Genomic DNA, 14866 nt, shown 5'->3' on the forward strand with positions numbered 1-14866 from the left:
ACTAATGGACAGACAACACCACATTCTGTTTGTGCTTAAAAGAGACCCAACACAGATATAAATCTTCCACACCAGTCAGTAAAATTCATTTTATTTAGAAATAAAGATGTCTCACATTGCTAGATGTATTTGAAATGAAAACTTAAATGGTTTTCGTACCATACATAACAAAATGTTGCTGCAGTTAAATGAGTATTCATTAAAAAGTGACAATTCTGTTTACTCACCGTGATGTTGTTCCAGACCCGTATGACTTTCTTTCTCTTTGAATACAAATTCAAATGTGTAATTTTCTTGATGTTAAAATGGAGTTTAAAGGTGGGACTGTATGTTTTTCTGTCAGTTGCAGAGCAGGGTGAAGTGTTTTAATAACACTAATTATCTTTCCAGTTCCTTTTTGTGACAGTAATGGTGTGGAAATTAGACACTAAGTTTTTTTTTTTTTTTAAGTTTGTTCTGTTGCAGCTCTCAGATGTCTTTGACATATTCAAACGTGACATGTCATCGTTAATGTCAAATCTAAAGCAGCACATCTTGACATGACATGTTTGAATATACACTAAAAGTCTGTTCACAGGTGTTTAAAAACAGCTAGATTGAATTTCAAATGAATAATGCAGTATGCATGATCTTGAGATGAGTTTTTTGGAAATAGAAAGAACTTTTTAGTTCAGATTTTTTTTTTTTTTTTTTTTTTTTTTTTTTTACTTCACATGACATCTAAAACAGCAAAAAAAGAAAAAAGAAAATGTCGAAATGTCCATCAGACACGGTTTCACATTTTCCATCAAATAAAAAACAGCACAGATGGAACATAAGAATAAGTCCTCCATGAACTTTCCTTTACATTAGTGAGATTTCACATCTGCTTTTGTGTGTATGGATGAAAAAAAGCCATACTGGTTTGGAATGACATAAGTAAATATATATAATGTGTGTGTGTGTGTCTGTGTGTGCATGTATATATATATATATATATATATATATATATATATATATATATATACACACACACACACACACACAGGTCCTTCTCAAAAAATAAGCATATTGTGAAAAAGTTCATTATTTTCCATAATGTAATGATAAAAATTAAACTTTCATATATTTTAGATTCATTGCACACCACCTGAAATATTTCAGGTCTTTTATTGTTTTAATACTGATGATTTTGGCATACAGCTCATGAAAACCCAAAATTCCTATCTCAAAAAATTAGCATATTTCATCCAAACAATAAAAGAAAAGTGTTTTTAATACAAAAAAAAAAAAGTCAACCTTCAAATAATTATGTTCAGTTATGCACTCAATACTTGGTCGGGAATCCTTTTGCAGAAATGACTGCTTCAATGCGGCGTGGCATGGAGGCAATCAGCCTGTGGCACTGCTGAGGTGTTATGGAGGCCCAGGATGCTTCGATAGTGGCCTTAAGCTCATCCAGAGTGTTGGGTCTTGCGCTCTCTCAACTTTCTCTTCACAATATCCCACAGATTCTCTATGGGGTTCAGGTCAGGAGAGTTGGCAGGCCAATTGAGCATAGTAATACCATGGTCAGTAAACCATTTACCAGTGGTTTGGGAACTGTGAGCAGGTGCCAGGTCGTGCTGAAAAAACGAAATCTTCATCTCCATAAAGCTTTTCAGCAGATGGAAGCATGAAGTGCTCCAAAAATCTCCTGATAGCTAGCTGCATTGACCCTGCCCTTGATAAAACACAGTGGACCAACACCAGCAGCTGACATGGCACCCCAGACCAGGTCACTGACTGTGGTTACTTGACAAAGGACTTCAGTGCATTTTGGCATTCCTTCTCCCCAGTCTTCCTCCAGACTCTGGCACCTTGATTTCCGAATGACATGCAAAATGTTTCCTTTCATCCGAAAAAGTACTTTGGACCACTGAGCCAACAGTCCAGTGCTGCTTCTCTGTAGCCCAGGTCAGGCGCTTCTGCCGCTGTTTCTGGTTCAAAAGCACACGCCTGTGCACGGTGATGGCTCTGGATGTTTCTACTCCATGACTCAGTCCACTGCTTCCGCAGGTCCCCCAAGGTCTGGAATTGGTCCCTTCTCCACAATCTTCCTCAGGGTCCCCAGCAATTCATTCCCCAGGGAACTTGATTTTTCGACCTCGGAATCTTTGCAGTGGTTTTGCATTCAGCGTTTTTTGCCACACTTTTTGCCTTCCCACAAAAAGATTCCCACTGAGGTGTTGGTTGCAATACATATATTTGAAAGGGAACAGCCTATTCGTTCAGATAATGAACTTTTCACAATATTCCATTTTTGTGTTCTTACCCTCTCATGTATCTAATGAGGGGTGTCAATGATGGCCTTCTGGACAGCAGTCAGGTCGGCAGTTTACCCATGATTGCATTTAGCGGTTTTGAGTAATGAACCAGGCTGGCAAGTTTTTAAAAGCCTTTTTGGAAATCTTTTGCAGGTGTTTACAGTTAATGAGTTGATTCAGATGATTAGGTTAATAGCTCGTTAAGAGAACCTTTTCATGAATGCTAATTTTTTGAGATGGAATTTTGAGTTTGGAATTTTGGGTTTTCAAGAGCTGTATGCCAAAATCATCAGTATTAAAACAAATAAAAGACTTGAAATATTTCTTTAAGTTGGTGTGCAATTAAAATCTAAAAATATATGAAAGTTTGACGTCTTTTTAGGTAAATATTTATATATAATATCATTACATTATGGAAAATAATGAACTTTTTCACAATATGCAACTTTTTTTGAGAAGGACCTTTATATGTAAAATAAATAAATAATAAAGACATTAATTCAACATACATTTATGGCAATTGTTGAATTTATTTTGAGTTTTTTGATGAGATTGTATGTTTCTTTTTTTTACTTACCCCCATGTCGTTCCAAACCCGTAAAAGCTTTGTTCGTCTTCGGAACACAATTTAAGATATTTTGGATGAAAACCGGTAGGCTTGAGACTGTCCCATAGACGGCCAAGTAAGTAACAGTGTCAAGGTCCAGGAAAGTATGAAAAGCATCATCAGAATACTCCATCTGTTATCAGTCATTCAACCATAACATTATGAAGCGACGACAATACTTTTTTATACATGAAGAAAACAAATATAAAGACTTTATTCAACAATTGATGACTTTATCTCTTTAAGAATCTTTAGACGTTTGCACTGAAAAACAAGAATATCACTAAAACAACTCACTGTTGCTCCTTAGACATTTACTGACATATTGTGTTCCCTTCAGTTTATTCTCTAAATTTTACTTTATCATAAAAAGATCTTACAATTACCTTCATCAAACCTGCAGAAACCCCGTAGTAGTAGTACAACACATACTGCTGTCTAAAATTCACCTTATTTTCTTCCATCATCTATCACATTCATTCAGACCTGTTGGCGAAAGCTTTTGAGTGAGTATTAATGCATATGTGATAAAAAAGTATGAGTTCTGGATGGATGTAAATTTTCAGCGACAGCTTCCAACCCCAGTATTTATCACCCTAGGTCATCCTTTACACGCACACATGCAGGTTTAATAAATGTACCGCAGATGTACCGTCATCACTGACGCACACCTCAGACAGACTACATATTAATGATTCCTTCAGGGCGTAAAATATCAGATTTACCTGTCACGTATCAAATCGATAAGCCAATGAGATACCAGATAATGCTGCTGCTGCCCGAAATATCTTATGAGTCATATCTGGAAAACTTTACACACAGACAGACTTATGATTGGCCAGAAGATCCTGCATGAATCATCTTTTGGATGTGTCTCACGGCGCCAGCTGTAAAATCCAGTGCTAAAAGTAATCTACATGTCTTCTCTTATATATATCATTTCCTTTCCCCCTTTTTTTCTTGCTACTGTTCTCTCTTACTTTTTCTCTTTTGTCTCATTCAAACACATGACCTCTGCATCCCTCCAGCCTTGAACCGATAAAGACACTCAGATGCCTAGAATAGACACCCTGCCTCTCATTCAGAGCTATTCTTGCTGTGCCAATGCCGAGCTGATCCTGACAGCTATGGAGGAGAGAAACATGAAAATCGCAGCCTTGTGTTTGAAGGTGGAGGCTTGCCCTACCAATTAAACTGTTCTCGAGACCATCAGCGCTGCGTCGGAAATAGTGAAAATGAAAAAAGGATTTTACCTGCCGTTATTCTCCAGGTTGCAGCTGTGAAGCGGATTCCCAGAGGAAAATTTTACGGCTCAGAGGTTGCTCTTTCAGGAGACCCAGGAGTTCTCAGTTATGTTTCATATTTAAGTATTGACTGAGGGTCAGATCATGCGCTCTTAAAAAATAAAAGTGCTTCATGATGCAGAAGAAGAACCTTTTTTTGTCTAAATGGTTCCATAAAGAACCTTTAACATCTGAAGAACATTTCTGTTTCACAAAAGGTTCTTTGTGGTTAATGAAGGTTCTTCATAAGAAGAACCTTTGACTGAATGGTATTTTTGTGGAATCAAAAATGGTTCTTCTATGGCAGGGATAGGCAACTCCGGTCCTGGAGGGCCACTGTCCTGCAGAGTTTAGCTCCAACCCTAATTAAACACACCTGAACAAGGCAATCAGTGTTTTCGGGATTACTAGAAAGATACAGGCAGGTGAGTTTTTATGAGGGCTGAAGCTAAACTCTGCAGGATAGTGGCCCTCCAGGACCAGAGTTGCCTATCCCTGTTCTATGGCATCGCTGTGAAGAAACTTTTAAGCATCTTTATTTTTAAGAGTGTGGTCCCACAAGGCCTTTGAGGAAATATCTTAGGATATCAAAAAGTAAAGATGTAGAATGCATAACATAAAAAGTAACGTATTCAGATCACTGTTAATAAGAACACATGCTGTTAGAAGAATTAGCTGATATTTGTTTTTGGCTGGAATCTCATTGAAATAGTGGATTTTTTATATGGATTAGTGTTCATTTTTATTCACATAAAAATAACATGTATGTGTTCTGGGAAGAAATCGTTTGGAGGTTTTTCAGATATCAGCAAAAGTGGTACTATACTGTACATAGTGTTTCGTAAATGAGTTCTGTTTTCACTGTAGAGACAGTCTAGCAGATAATGGCGGAGTTCATTCAGAACAGGAAATTGTCACAGTGTCTTACTGAGTGATTCTCTAAGACATCCAGGTCATAAAAATTATGGTTGCATGGTTTGGTTTTGATTCACTAAAAAGAACGGCCTTTTAAGAGCCATTTATTTGTGAATCAGTTACACTGTACTTTTGTGACTCACTGGGTACGTCATAATAATTGTGGTTTATTTGTGAATCAGTTACACTGTACTTTTGTGACTCACTGGTTGTGCTGTATGGTTTTGATTCAGTAAAACGTATCGTTCGTAATAGCCATTTAGTGAATCAGTTTATACTGGTTGCACTGACCCACACTGTCAAAGATCTGGTTAATAAGAATTATTTGTTTGTGAAACAGCCTGGAGTGCACTGTAACTTTTTGAGGAACTAAACTGGTTGTGCTGTATCTTTCTGATTCAAACAACTGGTTCATATGAGTGATTTGTTAGTGAATTGGACTACACTAGTGGTGTTGTTTGCTTTTGCATGTAGAAGTTCAATGTTTTTTTTTTTTTGTTTGTTTTTTTTTCCCAATATTTTGCATTATTTAATCACATTAATTTTAGAATGACAACTCACAACTTAGGGTGAATTATAATTTCTTTTGTCATGGTAGTATAGATTTAAGCGGTGATCAATGCGTATGCGCAACCGATACCTTTGGCATGACTCTGGGAATAAAGTTCATGTTCAGATCTTAAAGTGACTGAGACGTTGAGATCTGTTGAACGTTAAATGGGGATTTTTTTTCTCGGGAGAAGAATCTGAGAAGTGAGAGTTGGTTTCCATTAAAAAGAAAAGAGATATGAAAGGGATCTCATTTGTGATTACTCTTTCCTACAGGTTCTTTCTCTCTATTCTGGGTATGAAGTAGGTCTGGACTATTAGTTAACAAATCCCACGATGCCACACTCCCGTGAGGATAAATTATCTAAAACTGAAGTCATTAAGAGGTGATGAGCAGACCTGACCCAGGACAAACGTTTGGGAAAACGCAGACATCTCATTGGCTGCATTCATTAAATCTCAGCTCTACCTGCGACAGTATTCAACGAATGATAAATGAACCTCAGTGTTTATTCTTCAAAATGCAGAAGAGAATAAGTGGCTCTAGAGAATGCGAGCCTCTAAATCCCTTTCCCTCTAACTCTCTCTCGCTCTCTTTCTCTGCCGCTTCCGTAATTACTTCTGAGCTGCAGTGAACTTGGCCATGGAGACATATAACTCTCCCTTCAAATGTCAGCAGCTCATTGCAGCTGCTCTAATTGGGCTGGTGTAAACGCGAGGTGGCTTTTTCTCCCCCTTCATCGATTTCTTCTCCTTTCCTCACCTTTGTCATTTCACACTGTCTGTGTGTGACAACCACTGCCAATCTCTCAAGTGTCTGTTAAAGCTGTTGAGCTCCTCAGGTCTGCGACTGATGTGGAATCAGCACTGTGGTGCTGTCAGAATCAGTCTGATGAACGCTGATCAGAAAGTTTTATTACATTCACCAATAGCAGTTCTCATGGGATTACTGAACTGGGATGGAATGCTTTCATTCCAATGGTAAAAATAAAATTACTGGAGTTACTACACACTAATGAAAATTAATGGACACTTGAGGTGCAAATGTGGTCCTAATGTGAAATAGTTGTATTGATATATTATTATCACAGCTTTTTTCATTCAATGTTGTGTCAGTAATTCAACTCAAATTGTGAAACTCGTGTATTAAATAAATTCAGTGCACACAGACTGAAGTAGTTTAAGTCTTTGGTTCTTTTAATTGTGATGATTTTGGCTCACATTTAACAAAAACCCACCAATTCACTATCTCAACAAATTAGAATACTTAAAAAAAAAAAAAAAAAAAAAAAAAAAATTTTTAGTGTATTGTTGGTCTTCTGGAAAGTATGTTCATTTACTGTACATGTACTCAATACTTGGTAGGGGCTCCTTTTGCTTTAATTACTGCCTTAATTCGGCGTGGCATGGAGGTGATCAGTTTGTGGCACTGCTGAGGTGGTATGGAAGCCCAGGTTTCTTTGACAGTGGCCTTCAGCTGATTTGCATTTTGTTGGTGTTTTGTTTGTTGTTTTTGTTTTGGTGGTACCGCATAGATTCTCTGTGGGGTTCAGGTCTGGTGAGTTTGCTGGCCAGTCAAGCACACCAACACCATGGTCATTTAACCAACTTTTGGTGCTTTTGGCAGTGTGGGCAGGTGCCAAATCCTGCTGGAAAATGAAATCAGCATCTTCAAAAAGCTGGTCAGCAGAAGGAAGCATGAAGTGCTCCAAAATTTCTTGGTAAATGGGTGCAGTGACTTTGGTTTTCAAAAAACACAATGGAACAACACCAGCAGATGACATTGCACCCCAAATCATCACAGACTGTGGAAACTTAACACCGGACTTCAAGCAACTTGGGCTATGAGCTTCTCCACCCTTCCTCCAGACTCTAGGACCTTGGTTTCCAAATGAAATACAAAACTTGCTCTCATCTGAAAAGAGGACTTTGGACCACTGGGCAACAGTCCAGTTCTTCTCCTTAGCCCAGGTAAGAGGCCTCTGATGTTGTCTGTGTTTCAGCAAATTCCTTGACACGTCTATGTGTGGTGGCTCTTGATGCCTTGACCACAGCCTCAGTCCATTCCTTGTGAAGTTCACTCAAATTCTTGAATCGATTTTGCTCTACAATCCTCACAAGGCTGCGATTCTCTCGGTTGGTTGTGCATCTTTTTCTTCCACACTTTTCCCTTCCATTCAACTTTCTGTTAACATGCTTGGATACAGCACTCTGTGAACAGCCAGCTTCTTTGGCAATGAATGTTTGTGGCTTACCCTCCTTGTGAAGGGTGTCAATGATTGTCTTCTGGACAACTGTCAGATCAGCAGTCATCCCCATGATTGTGAACCAAACTGAGAGACCATTTTGAAGGCTCAGGAAACCTTTGCAGGTGTTTTGAGTTGATTAGCTGATTGGCATGTCACCATATTCTAATTTGTTGAGAATTGGTTGTTTTTTGTTAAATGTGAGATAAAATCATCACAATTAAAAGAACCAAAGACTTAAACTACTTCAGTCTGTGTGCATTGAATTTTTAATACACAAATTTCACAATTTTGAGTTGAATTGCTTAAATAAATTAATTTTTCAATGACATGCTAATTTATTGAGAAGTACCTTTATATTTCTCTCAGTGCAGCATGGACCTGTTTTTTCCATAAAATTTGCTCTAAGACAGTAGAGAGTTTCCTGATTATTTTGAACCTACCCAAACTTCCTCTAATGACCACCAGAGAGCAGACTTACACCACTGACACACTGGCATCAGTAAGCCAGTAAGTGAAGGAGGGAGCTACAACAACACAAAAAGAGAGCAAAAAATGACCTGGATGTCATTTGTTTTAGTCATGGGCGCAGGTCTGTCTGATAAAGTCCCTGATATCACAGGAGAGCCCAGCGGATTACAGAGCTTTTGAGGAGAGACAGAAATAATTTACAGAGATTTCCGGCTCTGAACTCAAAGCATTTTGTCCAGTCTCAAGGTTCAGTGGTTTATTGATATTGTATTTATGTTTATAAAATCTTCGTAAAGAACACTTTGGACTTATTCTCTGATGTCCAAAGCAAAAGCAAAATGTTCAATCATTCAAGATAATAAGGTTACAAATCTCTGTCTGAATGGATGCCTTCCTCTAGTTTGTATGTGTGCCTCTGTAACTAGAGCACATCACAGGTAATTCATAACTCTGACATATCATACATCATAATTGTACAGCCAGGTTTGCTGGTTTGCATTTCTCTGATGTGTCTGAATTTCTATTTGAATGTGACTCGTGATTTGTAGCCTATAATTTAGTCTGTTTGATGTTGGTATCAGTGTCAGGGGTTTCTGTGAGCTTATAGAGCTCATATCTGATCAAGGCTCTGTATGTTCACATTATAAACACACACATAATCATTGCAGTCTTGGGGCTAGATAAGTGGTATATTACTAGGGCACGGCAAAGTGGGATAGTAATAGTCAGTTAGTCTGTTTAAAAGGTTGAAATCTTTTATACCCTCCAATTTTTTCCCTTTTCCCAGAAAGTAGCTCACAGCGTTCAGATGTTGAAAAACTAACGAGTTGCTTATGTAGGCAGCATTTTAAGTGCTTTCAAAAAGTGGGCATAATTATGCCACTTGCTAACCTTTTTTGGCCAAATTTATAGACAAAATTCCAAAAATTTACCTATATGTACAATTCGCTGCAGTTTCCAGCTGTAATGAACACTAGTGTCAGTAAAACACCCACAATGTTTATTTCTTTTCACATAAATTATGATTACAGAAACACATTATTAATTAATAAAGACATATTTTGTGTTTCTACTAACAATACTATGTTACGACCTCAAAACACTTGTATCAATTAGTGCATAATTTGTAAACTAATGCATTTTGAAATTTGCATCACATAACCAGCTCCATATGTATGGCTTTTCTAACATAGTAAACTTGCTCGGTAGCTCACCTGGTACAGTATTGCATGAAACATGAGTCACAATTAAGGAACTTAAAGAAGGAGGCTAAACTTGCATGTTATATTTCATATTTGCTTAGATCTAAGGTAGAGTTTTGTGTAGTTGGTGTTAATCTTTAAGCGCCAAACAATGGATAAATTATTTCAAACTGCGTACAACAAACACCTTAATAAAACATTGACAAAACATTGACTTTTTGGCGCCACTCACTTTAGAATTCACTTGGAAATTTGCAAGAAGCAACATAATATCATTTTGCAGAAATGTTGCCACAGGCACGCTTTTCCAGTGAGCCTGAGTTGCATGTATCCTTTGCAAAGAAGGCAGTCCCATGATGCATTGCAACACACTTTAGTTGAAAAATCCATCCAACATTGCAGATGAAACAAGAGTGTTATTTAAATAAATGGTAATACTTGTGTGTACTATGCTGTATTGGGGAATTAGCTATGTAACATGCTAATGCGAAAGCTATTGAAAACAGTTGGATGCTGATGTGCTTTGTGTGAAGGTCGCTGTTTGTGTTGCTTCCTACGTAGGCAGTAGACAGCAGGGCAGCTCACTAGGTTTTGGAAGAGAGCCAGTAACTCTGTTGCAAACCCTAGTGAGCTGCCTAACAGTCTACATAGGGAGCTATCTTTCATAGTAGTACACTAACAGAAATGAGGCTTCACAATCTCTTGGAACTCTTGGTCTGCTGTAAGAACTTGCTGCAAAGATAATGTAATACTATAATTGGCACAAATAAACAGAGCACAGACATACTTTTAATAATATTTTTCAATGGTGAACTTTTATAATTAGTTTTTTTTTCTGCCATCTTACATTATTATTATTTTTTTTCCCCACATAGCTTGTTTTATTGTTGTGATATATATATATATATATATATATATATATATATATATATATATATATATATATATATATATTTATGATTATTTTACTTCCTTTTATGTAAAGCACTTTGAATTACCATTGTGTATGAAATGTGCTATATGAATAAACTTGCCTTGCCTTACCTTAGATTTTGGCCAAATGTGAATTACCTTTGGGGACAACCTCGAGAGCTTGGCTATGATTCCTGAAAATGCTTTCTAGCTAGGCAGCACACTAGGGTTTGGAACAGAGCTGTTCCAAAAGGAAAATGTGGTTTTGGGCTTTGTTTCTTCCTTTTCCTTTTCATATAATTTAAATGTACATTTTGATGTCCTTGTAGTGCAAAACTCAACAGCAGGAGTCTTTCAACTTTGTAAAGACCAAAACACGTCTGTGTCATTTTTTTTGACAGAGACACAGCGAGTGGTCTGTTTTCATGGCAACAGTCGACACTCACATGGACCAGGATGAAAAACTCAGAGATGTTCCACTGTGACGTGGTTTAGAAGAAAGCTTGAGTATTCATTTAAATGCATAATACGAATGTGTGTTTATGGACAAGAGCTCTGAAGAGCAGGGTTAAAACCCTTTCAGACACAAAGGAGACTTTCTGTCACACACACACACACACATATATATATATATATATATATATATATATATATATATATATATATATATATATATATATATATTATGAAACTACAAAGCCATCAAATAACATGGGTGTATGTGTTTGGATTCCTGAGGCTTGGGGTCAAAGGTCATTTTAAGGATTAGTTTTTCTAAGTGACCTCTGCAAATCTAACTAAACTGTGTAAAAAATATATTTTATAAGTTCATTGTTTTATTCACTGTGTGCAAAAGTCAACTGATTTTAGCTGGTGTTTCAGAAGCACCATCAGCCACTGTGTGCACCCTTTGGAGAAAAACTTCAGAAATGCAATCATAATGTGCTGTTTTATTCTTTGCCATAAAAACGTAAGGAAATATTCACAAAATGGAAATATTTCTACTTCAGTGCAAAAAATATTTAGTTTCTGTACCTGAAAGGGTAAAACCTGTTTTTGTGACAATACATATAAAAAAGGTGAACCTTTCAATCAGTTACTGATGTAAATTGAGCCTATTAGGCCACTTCCAGAACAAAGTTTCATCAGCTGTCTGGTCAGAATGTTTCTAGGCTATGAGTTCGATTTTTTTTTTCTCAGACGTTTCTGTTGACTATTTACTAAAATTGCTGACAGGGCAGAGTGATGTCGTTGTTGTGAAGAAGGACCTCATTTTCTCCTTTATTGCTCATACACACTGGCTTTATTTGTCCTATTACTACAAGCCCCATGAGTGCATTTAACAAAAATGGCCCAAACTCACCAAATTAGGAACAAACTGTTGCAGTTTACTTTCTACTTCTGCCTGAAAGGATGCAACTTCATTTCCCGGAATCAAGTTGCCAGAGTCAGGTTAAACTGCTTGTTTTTTCTTTGTGAGACATATTACTCTAGACTTTTTCATATTGCATATCAGTTAAAGCTTGTAATTTTGTTTGTGAGACATATTACTCTAGACTTTTTCATATTGCATATCCAGCGTTATGTCAGTTACTGCTTCAAGTTATAATATATTAGCGCATATTGAAAGGCAGGTGTTTAAGAGCCTGTCTCCCTCTGGATTTATGCTGACATTACTGCAAAGAACACTTTTGATAATTAAATACATGCATTTTTTTTTCTTTTAATATTGCATATCAGTTAAAGCTTGTAATATGCACATAGAATGTAAACACATGTTCCCTCATTGCATTAATGTCTTCCCTGAACTAGCACCACCATGTAAGCATTATTAGCTGTAGGTGACATAGTCAATGTTAGCTGATTGATGAGTTGAGTTGGATATTTTTATAACTGTAGTCATGCATGAGTGATAAATCTTTAGTTTGCTTGTGTGTTAATGAAAGTCTGTAACTACAGGTTGATGCTCCTTGGGGAATGTTCCCCATTCATAATTAGCTCAGGCAGAGAGCGAAAAATGACAATAAAATAAAGACATGACTCATTTTAATCATGAATCTATTAAATCCTCCAATACGTGTTTACAGGTCCGGGAATGAATCATCAGCATTGCTTGACGTCAGATGTCCGTAATTGCAATATATCCACTTTTTTGCTCCAGTCTCTGTGGTAATGCATGATGGAAAAACTCTACAAGACCTCAATGACCTGATCTATGAATTAAAAATGGCCGAAACCTGCAAATGTGAGCTCACCAGCACGGTACTGACTGAACTGACCTGAACCCCACTCTGTTTACTTCTTCCCTGAATAAATATCTATCAAATGATTTCAGAAGATTCTGAACAAAGTGCAAAAGTCATATGAATGACTTTCATGGTGTCTTTTGGTCTGTTTGATAGTGGCGTCTTTGAAAAATAACATGAGGATGAGTAAATAATGACACAAATTTCAATGATAACCAAACTTTGAGGGAAATGCATGCAGCTTATTATGAGCCGTAGGAGAAAACTCCCTTCTTTCCTCCTGTTTGTCACCATATTCCCCTCTTCGACAAACAACCTGCGTTTCTCTGGAGACTTTCCATCCATTCTTCTGTTATTTTGCTCTCTGTCTCTCTCTCTCGTTGCCAGGCAGGAACCCCCTTGGCATGTGAAATAAAGAATTATACGAGAGTGGTCTGCCATTCACCATGCATCATTCAAAATTCAGAAGTTCTGTCTGAGTTTTATTAGCCTGGATAGCAGGAACGTGCTCATAATGTGACAGCATTACATCGAGCGCTGCTCTAGTAGAATTATGCCAAATGCAGATTGCATCAGAGGTGTTAGAATGGTGTTTTTATTGCACTAGGATCTCTGTGGAAGACGCTGGAAATTCATTACGCCGAAATACCAATATTACATTTTTGAAGAGGAAGAAAGGCGTGTTAAGCAGACATTTCTACGCTAGAGTGATGGTCCCTCAGTGTAATGGCTTTACAGAAGTAAAGCCAAAGGCAGGGATGTAATGTGGTTTTAGAAGCGGTCTGGATCACATACCTGGACTGGAGGGATGTGATCGCGTTCCAGACGATTTCACATGCAGTGAGAGAAAGTCAGAAGTGTGTGTGTGTGTGTGTGTGTGAAAGCTATTGGCACTTATTTGGATTTCTCCATTATACATTGAGAGAGGTAATTAGAAATGATTAAATGGCTCGTGATAATTGTCTGGAGAGGGCTTGTGGGATTGAGAGCTTTTGATTCGGAGAGCTCAAGGAGCGACTGCATTGTCTCATGAAAGTGAACGGTCCTGTGTTTTAACTGGCTAATCATGTGCTATAATTCCATATGAAGTCTCTCTAATGAAAAAGGTGCAGGTGTAATTGAAGTTATAGCAATTACATCTCAGAGCTTCATGATGTACAGTAGCAAGGACACTTTGAAATGGCATTGTGTGGACTTGATATAATTCCCTCTTTTCCTTTATATCATGGCAATTTTTTTTTTTTTTTGTAAAAAAAGGTAGCATTCTTCTTTGTGTAGATCACTGTAAACATTACCAAGATGATGTACACAAAGACAGATGTATCACTGCATAGAAGTCCATTCACTTCATGTTCATGTTTACTATGGTACTGTATTTGTGTAATCTCAGACACTCACTCACACATGTGACCCTAGATCACAAAACCAGTCATAAGTAGCACAAGAATATTTGTAGCAATATCCAAAAATGGATGTATTTAGTTATTTTTGAATGAAAACCTGATAATGTCAACCAGAGATCCCCTTTGAATAGATGGTTGTTGGTCAGATTAAGATACAAAATGTACCTGGTTTTAAGCTGTCAGTCAAAACTTGCTTGTGAAACTAACAATCTGTGTGTAGTGAGCCCAGTCAGGGAGACAGCCTAGTTGAGCAGAAGAGCAAGAGAGACCAGAACTGTTTGCTTGTGTACCATGTTTATGAGAGCTCAGCTGGCTTTACACAAGTGAATAGAAATGTGTACAGTGAGTACCGGCCCACTTTGAGAACCACTAAGCACCCTTAGGGTTTGTGCATTTTCATGCATTACTCTGCCAGTCGGTGTCACTGCTGAGGGCAAACAACAGAAGGAATCACCACACCGAGAGCTTTTCTTCCGCAGGTCTCTTGTAGGATGTGTCAGTTGTAAGTACCATTTATATTCATAGTCATTTGAAACTCAGGGTGTCAGAAATAGAAAAAAAGCAAGAAAGGCTTTCCTGACACCTCATGATTCACCCCCACTGGGGTGCCCACGTGTTTGAAAAGATATGTGGCCTGGAGGTAGAGAAGTGAAAGGTGACCCTGCTTTCTCTCAGGTAATTAACCGCCACAGGGTATCAGATCCCCTCATGCTGTGGTATAGCGCTGAAACTGCACATGACGCCATG

This window comes from Cyprinus carpio, chromosome B13 (assembly GCF_018340385.1).
Source record: "Cyprinus carpio isolate SPL01 chromosome B13, ASM1834038v1, whole genome shotgun sequence".
Classification (NCBI taxonomy): domain Eukaryota; kingdom Metazoa; phylum Chordata; class Actinopteri; order Cypriniformes; family Cyprinidae; genus Cyprinus; species Cyprinus carpio.